We start from the raw sequence: 19,727 nt of genomic DNA on the forward strand, positions 1-19,727 counted from the left end.
AGTGCGTGCAGAAAACTTCCGGCTCCAAAACAGGCCCCGAAATGGTCTCAAATCAAAAAAACAGGGTCGCCAAGAGCTAAAGCTTTCTCTCGTAGCATATACTGCCCTCTTGCTTCACCGCGAAGGGCGTCTCAACCTGAGACAATGCACTCCTGCACTTTCCGGCTGTGCTACCTGCAGAGATCTGCTCCCAAAACAGAAAATGAAAGCAACACTGCTCCTCTTACCAGAAGACCGCGAGCTTGGCTTGCTTTCTTGAGCTCCTTACCACGAACAAGGCTCTGATACCATGTCAAGATTGTGGGAGAGAAGGAAGGAGTCTCACTTGTAGCTTTCTTGCTTGCACAATGGGGGAATACACACAAGGGTGGAGGCTGAAAATTGTTTTTCTCTTCTTAGTTGTGGAAGCCAAAAGAACTCTAGTACAAAGAAAATAGAAGAACCCTAGATATGGGTCTCAAAACCAAACTCAACTAACTAAGGTGGCATACTAACTGAGCCACGAACTAGAGTAGATAAGGATAGCTATCATGTAGCTATTATTCAGGGGCGGTGTACCAACCGCATCTGCAACTGACAAGTCGGTGACATAAATACACAACGGTCACCCTGGCGTATCACGAGTGGAGCTCGATATCTCAACAATGAGAGACAAGCAGCATGCAATTTTGGCACATGGGACAACCTGAAGTTGGCCTTCCTCACTAAATTTAGGAGTGAAGGTTTTGAAGAGCGGATATGAGAGGAGTTCATGAACCTAAGTTAGTCCTATGGAGAAAGAGTAGAAGCTTATGTGTCGCGAATGGAATCCATCTTGAAGAGATGGACCAACCATCATTTGGACGAAGGTATCCAGAAAGGAGTGTTCCTCAGAGGCCTCCAACCAAAAGTTCTCAAGTTTATGGAATTGAGAAGACCAATTAATTTGCAAGCTATAGTGGAAGATACAAGATTATATGATGAAGTTAAAGCAAGGTTGCCAATGACTCCAAGAAGAGGAGTTTTACCTCCTCCCATGCCAGGAATGATATACCCATGAAATGCAGTCCCAGGGACAGTTCCCTACCCCTATTCCCGGATGCAAACTGTACCGCAGTACAATGCACCTAATCCATAATGGCCATAGACAACAATGCCTCAAATGATGGTTCAACCACAACAATAATGGCCTCAAACAGTTCCTCCAATGGTGACTCAACAATAGTGGAACCCTACCAACTGGAATCAACAACCCCAAGTCTTAACAGGAGCTTTGAATCAGAACCAGAACACAGGACCCTATGGATCAACCCAACCTGTATACGCAGTAATTACAGAAGCTTCCCAAAATCCTATTACAAGTACATACAAGTACATCAAGAGGTGAAAATCTAAAGGACTACCTATCCAATTCAGTCGTCGCAAGTATCAAGAAAGAGCTTATGGATGTGATTACAGAGCAGCAACAGATGTTGAAGATGAATACCACTAATATATCTACTCCTGCAAGAGCTGGGAGAGATGTGATGCATTTCAATACATGGTGTGGAAAGTGCCATCAAACGGGACATTTAGCCATTGAATGTTCCCGAAAACCAACCATTCCTGGAGCATTTTGTTCCTACTGTTTGCGGAAGAACCATACAGAGGATATTTGCTCTCTAAAAGAGATGTACGAACGAAGACAGAAAGATGAAAATGCAAGATTCAACTTACTAGAATCTAAAATGACAACATAGGACACTGGACCAAAGCCTAAGGAGTTTGGTACTAATTTCAGTCCAAGCAGGTTTCCCTCTCAAAGTTACAGAGGATGATAGGCTAGCGGTGGTTAGAGATCAGAGGTGGAATCTTACAAATGTGGAGAAAAGGGTTATATCTCCCTGAATTGTCCAAACCCTAGAATATATGTGCATTATAAGCCCTTATGTAGTTGATGCAAAGGAGAAGGCCACACTGCAAAGGACTGTCCAAGTCCAGCCCTTGTCAAGGCCAATGCCACTGATAGCCAGCTGAAGGCACAAGAGCTTGCCTCCAATTTGGTAGAGTTAAAAGTTGCAACTATCACGCACGCCAAGAAGAATAAACTAGTTGTCTAGAAAGAGAACAACTCTCGTGCCAAGACTGTGAAGTTCAACCTGCCAACAGAGGGACAGAGCAGTACAGGACAAAACAGTGCAGTACTACAGAGCACTGCAGTACCAAGAGAGTCACAGAGGCAGTCCTAGAAACAGTCCAGGAGATAGACGATATAGAAGCACCTCTAGAAACAGAGGAAGTACCAATGTTGCCATTGCTAGAAGGAAAAGGAAAGATGAAAATGGGTGTAGCCCCATTCCCTAGCAGGTTGGAGAAGCCCCTGGATCTTATCAAAGAATATGACTTGGTAAAAGACCTAGACACTTTTAAACCAAACTTAACATTCTGACAGTTGTTGATGCTATCTCCTAGCTGCCCAAAGAAATTCAAGAGCAACTTGACTCGAAGACATGGATTAAGGATTGCTCCTTCAATAGCGACCAAGACCAATAAGGCCCCAGAGCATGTAAAAGAAGTGGATGCAGCCAACACCTTACTAGATTGTGGTTGTCAAGATTGTGGGAGAGAAGGAAGGAGTCTCGCTTGAAGCTTTCTTGCTTGCACAATGGGGGAAGACATACAAGGGTGGAGGCTGAAAACAGTTTTCCTCTTCTTAGTTGTGTAAGCCAAAAGAACTCTAGTACAAAGAAATAGAAGAACCCTATATATGGGTCTCAAACCAAACTCAACTAACTAAGGTGGCATACTAACTGAGCCACGAACTAGAGTAGATAAGGATAGCTATCATGTAGCTATTATTCATGGGCGGTGTACCAACCGCATCTGCAACTGACAAGTCGGTGACATAAATACACAACGGTCACCCTGGCGTATCATGAGTGGAGCTCGATATCTCAACACTCCCCCTCGAGCTCAATCCCAATTCCTGCACACCAAGCAGGTTTCTGAACTTGCGCAGCTTCTTTGCGCCCAATGCCTTCGTGAATATGTCAGCTACCTGATCCTTTGTGCTGACATAAACTAGATCAATAAGACCTAGTAAAACCCTCTCTCGCAATAGTGATAATGCACCTCAATGTGCTTTGTTCTAGCATGATAGACTGGGTTATTTGCCAAGTGTATACTACTCATGTTGTCACAATAAATGACAACTGGTCCATCTGTAGACTGATGCATATCATAAAGTAGCTTATGCAACCAAGCTACCTCACATGCAGCCATTGCTGCACCCCTGTACTCAGCCTCTGTGCTCGACAAGGCAACTGTAGGCTGTTTCTTGCTACTCCAAGTGACTGCAGCACTCCCAAAAGAGAACACATATCCACTGGTAGATCGTCTATCAGAAATACTACCAGCCCAATCAGCATCAGTGTATCCATGCAACTGTATTTGAACCCCAGTCTCATAAAATAGTCCATAGTGCAATGTGGACTTCACATACCTGAGTATGCGTCTAGCCGCATCCAAATGTGGTTTCGTTGGAGCTTGCATAAACTGACTTACCAATCCAACAACATAGCTCAAATCTGGCCTAGTAATAGTCATATAAATCAAACTTCCTACTATGCGTCTGTACATAGTAGGGTCTTCTAGAAGCTCACCTGCATCTGTGCTCAGCTTCACATTTGGCTCCAAAGGAACTGAAATAGGCTTACAGCCTGCCATCCCATATTTGGACAGCATGTCCAATCCATACTGCCTCTGCAAGAGCTGTATCCCACTTGGTGATCTAATCACCTCAATGCCCAAGAAATAACGCAGCTCTCCCAAATCCTTCATCTCAAACTTCTGCTTCAATAGCATTTTCACATGAAGGATATCTTCATCACTATCACCTGTCATAATCAAATCATCAACATAAATGACAAGTAGCATAATACCTTTCTCTGTTTTTCTCACATAAAGTGAGAAATCTGCCTTGGAAATCTGAAAGCCAATAGTGACAAGATACTGTCCTATCTTGTCAGACCATGCTCTAGGTGCTTGCTTCAAGCCATACAAGGCTTTCTTCAACCTGCAAACAAACTCAGGATGAACAGCAAGCACATAACCTGGTGGCTGCTCCAGATAGACCTCTTCTTGCAAATCACCATGCAAGAAGGCATTCTTTACATCCATCTAATGTAAAGACCATCCCTTTGATGCAGCCATAGCAATGACTGCTCTTACAGTTTCCATCCTTGCAACTGGACTGAATGTTTCTTCATAGTCAATGCCATATGTTTGTGCATACCCCTTGACTACTAATCTTGCCTTGTATCTGTTCACAGAACCATCTGCATTGTGCTTCACCTTATAAACCCACTTACAACCAATTGCGTTCTTACCTTTAGACAAAGGTACTAACTCCCATGTAGCATTTGCTTCCAAGGCATCCATTTCTTCATCCATGGCTTTCTCCCATTTTTCTTTTCCCATGGCTTGCTCAAAAGATGTGGGTTCTGGTTCCTGTATCACTTTGACCATATATGCATAGTGAATGGCTGTAAATCCATCATATTTCAGCCTATCCACAGGATACCTAGCTCTCGTAGACCTGCGCAAAGTAGGCTCACTCCCAGGTGCTCTCAAAACATCCTTGGTCTTCCTTATTCCAGGTGTAACAATAGAAGGAATACCCAACTCATCATCAATGCTCTGTTCTGAGCCACTGGATTCACCATCCACATAAGAGTGACCTGCATTCACATCAAACATGGGCTGATCAACCTTCTCTTTTCCTTTTCGTGATACCTGCATACCACTATCTGCATTGCATTGAGAAGATTCTCTTGATCTCAATCTGCCTGTCCACGGTGAAGAATGTGAACCACTGCTAGAGGACGCTCCAGGTCCACTAATATTTTGTGACTGCTGCTGTGAATTCTGTGCAGCATTACCATTTTGTGCATCTACATCATCAATCACATTTACTGGTTTATACCAGCTACTCATCTCATCAAAAACAACATCTCTGCTCACTGCAAACTTACGAGTAGAAGGGTTATAGCATCTATACCCTTTTTGCTACAGAGAGTAACCAATAAAGATGCACTTCTCAGCTTTTGGATCCAACTTGGATCTCAACTCATCTGGCACATGTACATAGGCAATGCAACCAAAAATTTTCAAATGAGAAATATCTGGTTTCCTACCAGTATACCTCTCCTCTGGAGTCATTCCATGTATTGCTGCAGTGGGAGTCCTGTTCATTATGTAGACTGCTGTAGCAACTGCTTCAGCCCAATAAAAATCTGGCAAGTCTTTTTCATTGAGCATGGCAGGAGATACCTCTCCAATATGCCTGTTTTTCCTTTCTGCAATTCCATTTTGTTGTGGGGTATGACTGCATGAATATTGCTGCTTTATGCCATGCTCCTGCAAGAACTTTGCAAACTCATTTGAGAGGTACTCTCCCCCTCCATCTGACCTTAGGCATTTTATTTGCAGACCTGTTTCTTTTTTAGACATATCTTTAAGGGTTTTGAAATGCCCAAAAACTTCACTTTTCTTTTTCATAAAATACACCCAAACTTTTCTGCTATAGTCATCAATAAAAGTGACAAAATAATGACAGCCTCCAAGAGATGCAGCTTTAGTAGTCCACACATCAGAGTGGATTAATTCCAATGGCTTCTCACTCTCTTGAACATGTCTAGGAAATGGTTTCCTTGCCTGTTTTCCAAAGTGACAGGCTTCACATACCTTATGCATTTCTGCAACCTTGAATTTTGGCAATCCTGCAACAATATTTTGGGCTTGCATTGATTTAAGTCGCTGTACATTAACATGACCAATGCGTTTATGTCAGATATCAATATCTGCAACTACACCGGTCCCATGTGCAAACATTGCTGCACTCAATTCAGACATGTCTGCATCTAATGTAAACATTCTGCCCTTCTTCTTTCCTTTTGCTATCAAGCGACCTTTATTTTTCATATCCTCAACAAAGCATCCATGAGGATTAAATCTGACCTGCAAGCCCTGTTCAACCATTTGACCAACAGAAACCAGATTCTTGGTGATATTCGGGACATGAAATACATCGGACAGGTATTTCTTTTTCCCATCCTGCATAGACAAGGGAATTTTTCCAATCTGCACAATAGGATGTGCAGTATCATCACTAGTCTCCACAAATCCTGGTTTTTCCATTTTCCTTGCATCCTCCATCCATTCTGCATGACCTGTCATGTGGTTTGATGCACCTGAGTCAACATACCATACATCGTTGCTTTCTTCTGCACTTGTCACAGAATTGTTCATGTGCTGCACCATAAACAGATGCTCATTTCTGTCATCACCCTGTCTACTAGAGGATGCATAATTTCCTTGTTGCAGTTTTCCATTCATAATGTCATTTTGCTTTTTATAGCAGTCTTTAGCCATATGACCCATTTTACCACAATAGTAGCATTCAACATTACTGTTTGCATTTTGGCCTCTTTGCCATCCACCACGACCTCTTTGGCTCCCCCTGCCTCTAGAGTTACCACGTCCTCCTCCATAGGACTGATTTTCTTGAGTTTGCTGCATATTCTGATTTCTGCCACGGCTTGCAAATCGGCCTCCTCTACCTCTGCCTCTACCTCTTCCAGCATTTGAGTAGAAGACAGCTTCTTTTGAAGTTCCTCCTGAAGAAGATGCACCACCATTTCTCTGTTCCTCAGAAATTAGAAGAGCAATCAACTCCTCAAAATCAGGAAATCTTTCACGAACTGAAATCGATGTCCGAAACTGTGCATAATCCTTTCCTAGACCATTCAAGGTCACAGAAACTAAATCATCATCTTCCACTGGTGACCCAATGGAAGCAAGTGCATCTGCAATCTTCTTCACCTTCATGTGGTAGTCGTTGATGCTCATATTTTCTCTTTGCACATTGTGCAACTCTTGCTTGAGCTGCATTTTCCTGGCTTGCGTATTTGTGCTATACATTTTTGACAAAGTATCCCATGCCTCCTTTGGCGTACTTGCATCCTGAATATGCACAAACATAGAGTCTGAAATGCTGATAGACAGCCAATACATAACTTTCCTGGCTCACTCATGCCATGCTTTAAATGCCTGCATTTGCTGTTGATTGGGAACATCAGGAAGAACTGGTTCTTCTTCATTTCCTGCAACAAATTCCCAATATCCTTTTCCCATAAGGAAATTCGTCATTCTAAACTTCCATGCTTGGAAGTTGTTCTTGTCAAGCTTTTCAGTGACAATCTGTGAAAGAGAATCAGATGCCATTACAGAAGACTGCAAAAAATTCTGTCACTGCAAAAACCACAGCTTCACCCTCACAAGGGAAAATCTGCAAAACTGGCGAAAGTGGTATTTGACCACACAGTCACTTCCTAGTGACGATTTTGCATTAACAGGCAACAGGGATGATTCTGTAACTCCCAATGTCTCTGCGCACAAGCATACAATGCAATTTTTACAGTAACTATTCACCGACCTGTAGAACAGTGGCTGCACAGCATAAAACTGGGCCTTTTCCTGAGTGCGTGCAGAAAACTTCCGCCTCCAAAACAGGCCCCGATATGGCCTCAAATCAAAAAAACAAGGTCGCCAAGGGATAAAGCCCTCTCCCGAAGCATATACTGCCCTCTTGCTTCACCGCGAAGGGCGTCTCAACCTGAGACAATGTACTCCTGCACTTTCCGGCTGTGCTACCTACAGAGATCTGCTCCCAAAACAGAAAATGAAAGCAACACTGCTCCTCTTACCAGAACATCGCGAGCTTGGCTTGTTTCTTGAGCTCCTTACCACGAACAAGGCTCTAATACCATGTCAAGATTGTGGGAGAGAAGGAAGGAGTCTCGCTTGAAGCTTTCTTGCTTGCACAATGGGGGAAGACACACAAGGGTGGAGGCAGAAAACAGTTTTCCTCTTCTTAGTTGTGTAAGCCAAAAGAACTCTAGTACAAAGAAATAGAAGAACCCTATATATGGGTCTCAAACCAAACTCAACTAACTAAGGTGGCATACTAACTGAGCCACGAACTAGAGTAGATAAGGATAGCTATCATGTAGCTATTATTCATGGGCGGTGTACCAACCGCGTCTGCAACTGACAAGTCGGTGACATAAATACACAACGGTCACCCTGGCGTATCATGAGTGGAGCTCGATATCTCAACAGTGGTACCCTAGAGACCGGCGTGTGGATTGAAGGTTGCTTCATTGCAGATGCACTGATTGATGGAGGCTCATCAGTAAACATAATGATTGATGTGACAATGAAGGACCTAGGCCTACAAGGTATGCAACCTACACAGTGGCTTATCAGATTGGCAGATCAAAGCAGAATCAAGCCTTTGGGCATTCTCCCATATGTGAAGACAACTCTTGCAGGAAGAGACTATTGGCTGACATATTTGGTGGTTAAAAAAAATTCCTATGGGACCTCATATCCTTTGCTGTTGGAAAAACCTTGGCTTTTTGAAGCAAGAGCCAGGACGGACTGGTTCAAAGGAACCCTAACCTGAGGTAGAGGACCCCATAAAGTGGTGTTGAAGTAATAGATGGTACATCAACAGAGATGAAGAGGCTATTAAATAGATCTTTCCCAAGAAAACAGAGGCATAGTCCCTAATAGTGGGCATTGTAAGCCAACTACCGAAGGAAGCAAAGTCTTTGTCCATGGGAGAATACCTCCTGCCTCAACCCAAATTGACTTTTGAAATGACCTCTGACAGAAAGATAGAAGCATGGATGTATTTTTCTCCCTGTTACATGGTAGAAGCAGAGACAGAAGTAGAGACAGAGCCAGAGACAGAAGTAGAAGCAAAAGCAAACACAGAGGTAGAGGATCTATTTTTCTCCTACAGAGCCTCTACAAAAGCAAAGACAGAGCCTTCAGAGGAAGAGGATGAAAATGATGAGGAAGAAAACGAAGCAGGTTATGAAAGTGAAGATAAAGAAGTTCCTCTGATAGTGAACAATCTTGTTGATGTCCCTACAGAGACATCATAGGCCGAAGATCTTGGGGTGTTGGATGGAATGACCATGGTTCCCTTTGGGTTGACCAATGGACTACAAAATATGCAAAATTTGCATAAGCAATGGATCAAAGGTATAAAAATTAAGTTCACCAGTGGCTCTTGTCGCCCTGACCATTCATTCTGGAGAAAAGATGATGATGATACTCCTTGTCAACAGAAGCCAGAGCCATCAGAGCCACGACTTCGAGAAGGTTCGTACTATGTGACATTCCTAGACACATCCTCTGAAGATGAATCCCTAAGTCCCTAAGAAATCACCAGTCACACAAAAACAAACAAAGTTTTGATACCCTTCCAGCAATCTCAACAAATAAATGAGTCATCTGTTCAAAAGGAGGACATTGGTTCTAGTGGAACATCAGATGATGATACTACTCCCTTGAAGGAGTCAGACCTCTATTCAGAAGTAATCCATGGGACATTTATCTGTGAAGTGGAAGGTGAAAGGCAAGCGACGTTCCTGGATACTAACGGTACTAAATGTCACCTAAAAGTGGGTCTCAATCTTCCATAAGAAGAATTAGTGATCCTGCGATCTAAAGGGGATTGATCCCACAGTATGCCAACATCACATTGACCTAGAGCCTGATGCCAAACCTGTAAGGCAAAGACAATGGTATATGAATCATAATTATTCTGCTTTGGTGAAGGTTGAATTATTGAAGCTTGTTGAAGCAGAGTTCATTTATCCCATGGCTAATAGTGAATGGGTTTCGCCCATTTTGGTAGTACCCAAGAAGAATGGGAAACTTTGAATATGTGTAGTGTGGGAGCTCTTGCTCAACTGCCAAGACCCATGGACTGCTTATTGTTTCAAGCATTCCAAGCTGAGCACTAATGGCTTCCTCTCACATAGCCGATGTGCCATCCATATCTATGGGTGTAGTGAGCTTACCTCTATGCCGATTGAGTTACCTCCTCTCCTGCACACTCCGGTAGCTCCACGATCCAAGTGCAAGATTCAAGCAAGCTCCATCCTCAAGCTCCACGCTCCAAGCTCCATTGCCGCGAGCAGGACAAGAGAAGAGAAGAGAAGAGAAGAAGAGAGGAGAAGATGGAGAGCTTCTCCTCCCCGGTTCCTCACCCTCACACACTCACTCCCTCACACTCTCACACTCCCTCTTTCAACCACAAGCTCAAGCAAGGAAGAAGAAGAAGAAGAAAAAGAAGAAGAAGAAGAAGAGAGTCACTTTTGGCCACACACAAGAATGAGCTTCTCATTCACTTTTCAACTTTATATACAAAACCCTAAATCCCTTTTGGGCGGTCATCCCCTTATCCCCTTTTTTACATGGCTGGTCGTGGCCTAGGCCCTTTTTCCCATTGTCCTTATATCTTTCTAGCTTTCTTCCTACCGCCAGTCTACATTTACGAATCGCACGGGTGAGAGCCCGGCACTCTTAACATAAATCATGGTGCGCCCTGCGCCTTTTTTACAAAAGTATTAACTTGCACTTTTTCTCGTGCGCCTTTTTCCTTGATTTAGGCCTTTTCTGCACTTCTTGTATTTCCATATTTTTATTGGCACACCTTCATCTTTAGTTTCACTTTTGCCTTGGCCGTGTCTTTTGCTTTAGATTTTCCAGCTTTTCCACCTTGTTCATTTGAGGGTTAACATTACCTCCCTCCTAGACGAGTGCCAGTCCCATGGCACTCATAGTCGTAGGTAGCAGGCTTTAGCGTGCACCAAAGATGTGGGTAGCAAGGACGTCTGTGGTTACCGTGGAGGATTGTTGGTGGTGGTGGGGAGGAAAGTCATTGGGGGCATGTTGGTGGCCTAGGTAGTTGGTGGTAGCATTATTGGAGTTGGTGGTAGGGCTATCCTTTGTGGGGATTGCACTGATGGCCAGCACAAGTGGCGGTTTGTTGGGGATTCTGTTGAGATATCGAGCTCCACTCGTGATACGCCAGGGTGACCGTTGTGTATTTATGTCACCGACTTGTCAGTTGCAGACGCGGTTGGTACACCGCCCATGAATAATAGCTACATGATAGCTATCCTTATCTACTCTAGTTCGTGGCTCAGTTAGTATGCCACCTTAGTTAGTTGAGTTTGGTTTGAGACCCATATAGAGGGTTCTTCTATTTCTTTGTACTTGAGTTCTTTTGGCTTACACAACTAAGAAGAGGAAAACTGTTTTCAGCCTCCACCCTTGTGTGTCTTCCCCCATTGTGCAAGCAAGAAAGCTTCAAGCGAGACTCCTTCCTTCTCTCCCACAATCGTGACATGGTATCAGAGCCTTGTTCGTGGTAAGGAGCTCAAGAAAGCAAGCCAAGCTCGCGGTGGTCTGGTAAGAGGAGCAGTGTTGCTTTCATTTTCTGTTTTGGGAGCAGATCTCTGCAGGTAGCACAGCCGAAAATTGCAGGAGTGCATTGTCTCAGGTTGAGACGCCCTTCGCGCTGAAGCAAGAGGGCAGTATATGCTGCGGGGAAAAACTTTAGCTCTTGGCGACCCTGTTTTTTTGATTTGAGGCCATTTCGGGGCCTGTTTTGGAGGCGGAAGTTTTCTGCACGCACTCAGGAAATAGCCCTGTTTTATGCTGTGCAGCCACTGTTCTACAGGTCGGTGAAAAGTCACTGTAGAAATTGCATCGTATACTTGTGCGCAGAGACATTGGGAGTTTCAGAATCATCCTTGGTTCCTGTTTATGCAAAATCGTCACTAGGAAGTGACTGTGTGGTCAAATACCACTTTCGCCAGTTTTACAGATTTGCCCTTGTGAGGGTGAAGCTGTGTTTTTTGCAGTGACAGAATTTCTTGCAGTATTCTATAATGGCGTCTGATTCTCTTTCACAGATTGTCACTGAAAAGCTTGACAAGAACAACTTCCAGGCATGGAAGTTTAGAATGACGAATTTCCTTATGGGAAAAGGATATTGGGAATTTGTTGCAGGAAATGAAGAAGAACCAGTTCTTCCTGATGTTCCCAATCAACAGCAAATGCAGGCATTTAAAACATGGCATGAGAGAGCCAGGAAAGTTATGTACTGGCTGTCTATCAGCATTTCAGACTCTATGATTGTGCATATTCAGGATGCAAGTACGCCAAAGGAGGCATGGGATACTTTGTCAAAAATGTATAGCACAAATACGCAAGCCAGGAAAATGCAGCTCAAGCAAGAGTTGCACAATGTGCAAAGAGAAAATATGAGCATCAACGACTACCACATGAAGGTGAAGAAGATTGCAGATGCACTTGCTTCCATTGGGTCGCCAGTGGAAGATGATGATTTAGTTTCCGTGACCTTGAATGGTCTAGGAAAGGATTATGCACAGTTTCGAACATCCATTTCAGTTCGTGAAAGATTTCCTGATTTTGAGGAGTTGATTGCTCTTCTAATTTCTGAGGAGCAGAGAAATGGTGGTGCATCTTCTTCAGGAGGAACTTCAAAAGAAGCTGTCTTCTACTCAAATGCTGGAAGAGGTAGAGGCAGAGGTAGAGGAGGCCGATTTGGAGGCCGTGGTAGAAATCAGAATATGCAGCAAACTCAAGAAAACCAGTCCTATGGAGGAGGACGTGGTAACTCTAGAGGCAGGGGGAGCCAAAGAGATCGTGGTGGATGGCAAAGAGGTCAAAATGCAAACAGTAATGTTGAATGCTACTACTGTGGTAAAATGGGTCATATGGCTAAAGACTGCTATAAAAAGCAAAATGACATCATGAATGGAAAACTGCAACAAGGGAATTATGCATCTTCTAGTAGACAGGGTGATGACAGAAATGAGCATTTGTTCATGGTGCAGCACATGAACAATTCTGTGACAAGTGCAGAAGAAAGCAATGATGTATGGTATGTTGACTCAGGTGCATCAAACCACATGACAGGTCATGCAGAATGGATGGAGGATGCAAGGAAAATGGAAAAACCAGGATTTTTGGAGACTGGTGATGATACTGCACATCCTATTGTGCAGATTGGAAAAATTCCCTTGTCTATGCAGGATGGGAAAAAGAAATACCTGTCCGATATATTTCATGTCCCGAATATCACCAAGAATCTGGTTTCTGTTGGTCAAATGGTTGAACAGGGCTTGCAGGTCAGATTTAATCCTCATGGATGCTTTGTTGAGGATATGAAAAATAAAGGTCGCTTGATAGCAAAAGGAAAGAAGAAGGGCAGAATGTTTACGTTGGATGCAGACATGTCTGAATTGAGTGCAGCAATGTTTGCACATGGGACCGGTGTAGTTGCAGATATTGATATCTGGCATAAACGCATTGGTCATGTTAATGTACAGCGACTTAAATCAATGCAGGCCCAAAATATTGTTGCAGGTTTGCCAAAATTCAAGGTTGCAGAAATGCATAAGGTATGTGAAGCCTGTCAGTTTGGAAAACATGCAAGGAAACCATTTCCTAAACATGTTCAAGAGAGTAAGAAGCCATTGGAATTAATCCACTCTGATGTGTGGACTACTAAAGCTGCATCTCTTGGAGGCTGTCATTATTTTGTCAGTTTTATTGATGACTATAGCAGAAAAGTTTGGGTGTATTTTATGAAAAAGAAAAGTGAAGTTTTTGGGCATTTCAAAACTCTTAAAGCTATGGTTGAAAAAGAAACAGGTCTGCAAGTAAAATGCCTAAGGTCAGATGGAGGGGGAGAGTACCTCTCAAATGAGTTTGCAAAGTTCTTGCAGGAGCATGGCATAAAGCAGCAATATTCATGCAGTTATACCCCACAACAAAATGGAATTGCAGAAAGGAAAAACAGGCATATTGGAGAGGTATCTCGTGCCATGCTCAATGAAAAAGACTTGCTAGATTTTTATTGGGCTGAAGCAGTTGCTACAGCAGTCTACATAATGAACAGGACTCCCACTGCAGCAATACATGGAATGACTCCAGAGGAGAGGTATACTGGTAGGAAACCAGATATTTCTCATTTGAAAATTTTTGGTTGCATTGCCTATGTACATGTGCCAGATGAGCTGAGATCCAAGTTGGATCCAAAAGCTGAGAAGTGCATCTTTATTGGTTACTCTCTGCAGCAAAAAGGGTATAGATGCTATAACCCTTCTACTCGTAAGTTTACAGTGAGCAGAGATGTTGTTTTTGATGAGATGAGTAGCTGGTATAAACCAGTAAATGTGATTGATGATGTAGATGCACAAAATGGTAATGCTGCACAGAATTCACAGCAGCAGTCACAAAATATTAGTGGACCTGGAGCGTCCTCTAGCAGTGGTTCACATTCTTCGCCATGGACAGGCAGATTGAGATCAGGAGAATATTCTCAAAGCAATGCAGATAGTGGTATGCAGGTATCACGAAAAGGAAAAGAGAAGGTTGATCAGCCCATGTTTGATGTGAATGCAGGTCACTCTTATGTGGATGGTGAATCCGGTGGCTCAGAACAGAGCATTGATGATGAGTTGGGTATTCCTTCTATTGTTACACCTGGAGTAAGGAAGACCAGGGATGTTTTGAGAGCACCTGGGAGTGAACCTACTTTGTGCAGGTCTACGAGAGCTAGGTATCCTGTGGATAGGCTGAAATATGATGGATTTACAGCCATTCACTATGCATATATGGTCAAAGTGATACAGGAACCAGAACCCACTTCTTTTGAGCAAGCCATGGGAAAAGAAAAATGGGAGAAAGCCATGGATGAAGAAATGGATGCCTTGGAAGCAAATGCTACATGGGAGTTAGTACCTTTGCCTAAAGGTAAGAATGCAATTGGCTGTAAGTGGGTTTATAAGGTGAAGCACAATGCAGATGGTTCTGTAAACAGATACAAGGCAAGATTAGTAGTCAAGGGGTATGCACAAACATATGGCATTGACTATGAAGAAACATTCAGTCCGGTTGCAAGGATGGCAACCGTAAGAGCAGTCATTGCTATGGCTGCATCAAAGGGATGGTCTTTACATCAGATGGATGTAAAGAATGCCTTCTTGCATGGTGATTTGCAAGAAGAGGTCTATATGGAGCAGCCACCAGGTTATGTGCATGCTGTTCATCCTGAGTTTGTTTGCAGGTTGAAGAAAGCATTGTATGGCTTGAAGCAAGCACCTAGAGCATGGTCTGACAAGATAGGACAGTATCTTGTCACTATTGGCTTTCAGATTTCCAAGGCAGATTTCTCACTTTATGTGAGAAAAACAGAGAAAGGTATTATGCTACTTGTCATTTATGTTGATGATTTGATTATGACAGGTGACAGTGATGAAGATATCCTTCATGTGAAAATGCTATTGAAGCAAAAGTTTGAGATGAAGGATTTGGGAGAGCTGCGTTATTTCTTGGGCATTGAGGTGATTAGATCACCAAGTGGGATACAGCTCTTGCAGAGACAGTATGGATTGGACATGCTGTCCAAATATGGGATGACAGGCTGTAAGCCTATTTCAGTTCCTTTGGAGCAGAATGTGAAGCTGAGCACAGATGCAGGTGAGCTTCTAGAAGACCCTACTATGTACAGACGCATAGTAGGAAGTTTGATTTATATGACTATTACCAGGCCAGATTTGAGCTATGCTGTTGGATTGGTAAGTCAGTTTATGCAGGCTCCAAGGAAACCGCATTTGGATGCGGCTAGACGCATACTCAGGTATGTGAAGTCCACATTGCAGTATGGACTATTTTATGAGACTGGGATTCAGATACAGTTGCATGGATACACTGATGCTGATTGGGCTGGTAGCATTTCTGATAGACGATCTACCAGTGGATATGTGTTCTCTTTTGGGAGTGCTGCAGTCACTTGGAGCAGCAAGAAACAGCCTACAGTTGCCTTGTCGAGCACAGAGGCTGAGTACAGGGGTGCAGCAATGGTTGCATGTGAGGTAGCTTGGTTACATAAGCTACTTTATGATATGCATCAGTCTACAGATGGGCCAGTTGTCATTTATTGTGACAACATGAGTAGTATACACTTGGCAAATAACCCAGTCTATCATGCTAGAACAAAGCACATTGAGGTGCATTATCACTATGTGCGAGAGAGGGTTTTACTAGGTCTTATTGATCTAGTTTATGTCAGCACAGAGGATCAGGTAGCTGACATATTCACGAAGGCATTGGGCGCAGAGAAGTTGCACAAGTTCAGAGACCTGCTTGGTGTGCAGGAATTGGGATTGAGCTCGAGGGGGAGTGTTGAGATATCGAGCCCCACTCGTGATACGCCAGGGTGACCGTTGTGTATTTATGTCACCGACTTGTCAGTTGCAGACGCGGTTGGTACACCGCCCATGAATAATAGCTACATGATAGCTATCCTTATCTACTCTAGTTCGTGGCTCAGTTAGTATGCCACCTTAGTTAGTTGAGTTTGGTTTGAGACCCATATAGAGGGTTCTTCTATTTCTTTGTACTTGAGTTCTTTTGGCTTACACAACTAAGAAGAGGAAAACTGTTTTCAGCCTCCACCCTTGTGTGTCTTCCCCCATTGTGCAAGCAAGAAAGCTTCAAGCGAGACTCCTTCCTTCTCTCCCACAATCGTGACAGATTCTGCATATGACGATTCTTGGCGGGCTTGTAGGATGATAAAGGATAAGGATTTAGAGTTGAGTGTCGATGAAGAGTGAATGACACTTTCGTTGGAGTCTTCAATACCTACAATTGAAAACCTCTCATATGTGGTCTCTCCCTAGGGATAGTGCTAGTCTTCTTGATCGTGCACAAGACGTAGTTCAATTAGGTTGGGAGACATGTCTGAGAGTATTGTTTTGCACTTGAGGACCCAACTTGTGTATATATTTTGGTACAGATATTATGAGAGTGCTCGTGCATACTTAGATATTACGTAGTTAGAAGACTGCGGGCTGGTTTCTCCTAACAACGTGTGGATGAAGCAAAGTTGTCCATGTTGAGAAGAAGTACACGTGAAGGTGTATGAGACATCCTTTGCATTGTGACTGCACGATGTAGCATAAGTGAACACAGAGACACCAAACTTGCAGGAGTTGGTAGCTAATTGTATTGCTTGACGAGCACGGTGTACTTTCCTAAGTGTGGGGGTATGTTGAGAGTGGAAAAAGACTGAATTTTTGACTGATTTTTTGTTGTTTTTGAGGTCTGAATGGTTGATTTTTGATGGGGTTTGAGTGATGTTTGGTTGTTTTTTGAAGTGTTTGAGAGTGTTTTGCATGATATTGATTATGTCTTGGAATCTCATGATGATTCTTAGTGGAAATATGAAGCTCTATGATGTTCTGGTAGATTCTATTGAGGTTTTGATTGGTTCTAATACCTTCTGTTTAGCTTCCATTTTGTTTTAAATTTCTTTTGTATGAAGCATGGATTGAGGATTGATGAATATTGAGGTCTTTTGAAGCTTATTGAATAGTTTTTGATAGTTTTAAATGATTTTAGTATGAGTTATGAGGATTTGCTATTCTCTGATGACCTTTTGTAACCCTCTGTAGAGCCTCTGTCTCTGCTCTATCTCTGCTCTGTTCCTGTTTTGTTGTATTTTGTAGATCTTCTGTAAGTGTTTTGTAGAATGTATGTGTGACTTTGGGAAAATTTTCTAAATTTTGGAAAGGATGAATCTAAGTTCAAAAGAGCTAAAACAAATGGAAGAAGCAGTTGTTGAAGGCTGAAGAGAAGACTAGAGTGACAGTGATAGTAGTGAGCTATGAAGAGACACGATAGTGGCTTTGGTGCCCTTTCATACCTCCCATACCTCTTGGGAGGTGCATCCATGACCTAAGAAGGATTATTAAGTGCCATTCTTGAGTATTGTAGTGAGGAGATGATGTACTATTGAGAGAGAGAGAGAGAGAGAGAGAGAGAGTCAGAGATAGTCAATTCTATTAAAAACAATGTGTATGTCTATGAAAGATTGAGAAAAAGAACTGTGAAGACATTGAGGATGAATACTATGTGATTAATTTCCATTCAAAAGTGGTGTATTCCTTTGTGTTCTTATTTGTTATGATGGATTTTGTGAGGATGTTGAAGATTATGGTTGGTTCTATCAAATCCGTGGGAGATATCTACTATGATGCTGCATGAAGATTTGTTGTTTTCCTTGTTTTGGTCATCTAAAGAATGAAACAAGAGCTTGTTGATGTTACAAGATAGATTTTCTTGCAGTAGAAATCCCTTTTCCTTGGTGTCTCTCTTGGGGCTCCAGTTGTGTAATGAGAAGCTCAAAGAGAAGGGGAAATAAAAAGTATTGGATAAGTCCTCTGATCGCAACATTATGCCTGTGAAATCCAATGTGAAAATCGAGGAGATAAATGTCATGCTGATAATGACTTGGATGGGGAGTACATACTTGTAGCTAGTTCTTGTGATGCTACGCCATTGATCGAGGTTCACTCTATGTATGTGTAGTGCTGGCTTTTGGATTCTAGTGCTTCATTTCATGTTACACCATGCCATGAGTGGTTCCATTCTTACAGCATTGTCTTTGGTTCAGTTCACTTAGGTGATGATAGGTCACTTGCTATTGTTGGCATTGGGGATGTATGGATGTAGTTCTCTAATGGCAATATGTACATCATGTATCTGCGCTTACACATAGTCTTATGTCTACATGGCAGCTTGATGATGTTGGATTTCATGTTTCATTTGGGGATTCTGCCTGGAAGATCACCCATAGCAAACTTGTGCTTGCTAGAGGTGCCAAGGTTGGCAGCCTCTATCCTCTTGTAGTTGATGGGTCCTTTGTTGACCATGTTCTATCAGTGGGTTCCATCCCACATGTATCTCTTTGGCATGCCCGTTTGGGCCATATGTCCTTGAAGAGAATGAAAATGCTTTGTGGTTTGCAATACTTATCGCCCCTTGACTATGCATGTTTTGATTCATGTGAGTATTGCCTTTATGGTAGACAAACTAGGAATATGCATATGAAGCTTGGTAGGACACGCATGAGTGAGCCCTTAGCATTGGTACATTTGGATGTTTGTGGGCCCATGCCTTGTCAATCTATGGGTGGTGCAAAGAATTTTGTGACATTCATTGAGGATTTTTCGCATAAAGTCTGGGATTACCCCATTAAGCTTAAGTCAGATGTCTTGGCTGTGTTTCAGAGATGGCTTGCATTGGTTGAGAATGAGATTGGGCATAGGATGAAATGACTTAGGACTGAAAATGGGGGAGAATTTGTGTCACATTCCTTTGAGTAGCTATGTGACAAGAGGGGTATTAAGCGTCAGTTGACCGTCCCCTATACCCACCCCAGAATGGTTTGGCTGAGTAGATGAATAGAACCATCTAGGAGTATGTATGCAGTATGCTTAGCCATTAGCCATACATGCCTACCATAGAGATTTTGGGCTGAGGTAGTCGGTACACCTATGCATGTCATCAATAGATCACCTTCCAATGGTTTGGATTTCCAGTTGTAGAGGAGGTATGGATTGGAAAACCTCCATCTTATGCGCATCTATGTGTCTTTGGATGTGAGGTATTCTGCCATGTGCCCAAGGACAAGCATACTAAGTTAGATCCTAAGAGTGTCAAGTGCATTCTCCCTGGCTATGGAGATGCATGTGAGATGAGTTACCGCCTCTGGGATCTGCAGACGTGAAAAGTCATCTGTAGCCATGATGTAGTCTTCCATGAAGACAAGATGCATAGGCAGCCTGAGAAGATGGTAGAGATACGCAAGGTTATATTCCAAGAGGAACCACATGCTCTTGCACAGCTAGTTGGACAGTCTACAACAGTAGTTGGTACACATGGTCAGGGTGTTGGAGAGGATGCTAGACATACAAGAGAGCATGCAATTAGATGGTCTACTAGAGCTAGATGTCCACCTGATAGAT

Source organism: Lygodium microphyllum, chromosome 4, assembly GCF_053477565.2.
Source record: "Lygodium microphyllum isolate KBCC chromosome 4, Lygodium_microphyllum_v1.1.10, whole genome shotgun sequence".
In the NCBI taxonomy this organism is placed as follows: Eukaryota; Viridiplantae; Streptophyta; class Polypodiopsida; order Schizaeales; family Lygodiaceae; genus Lygodium; species Lygodium microphyllum.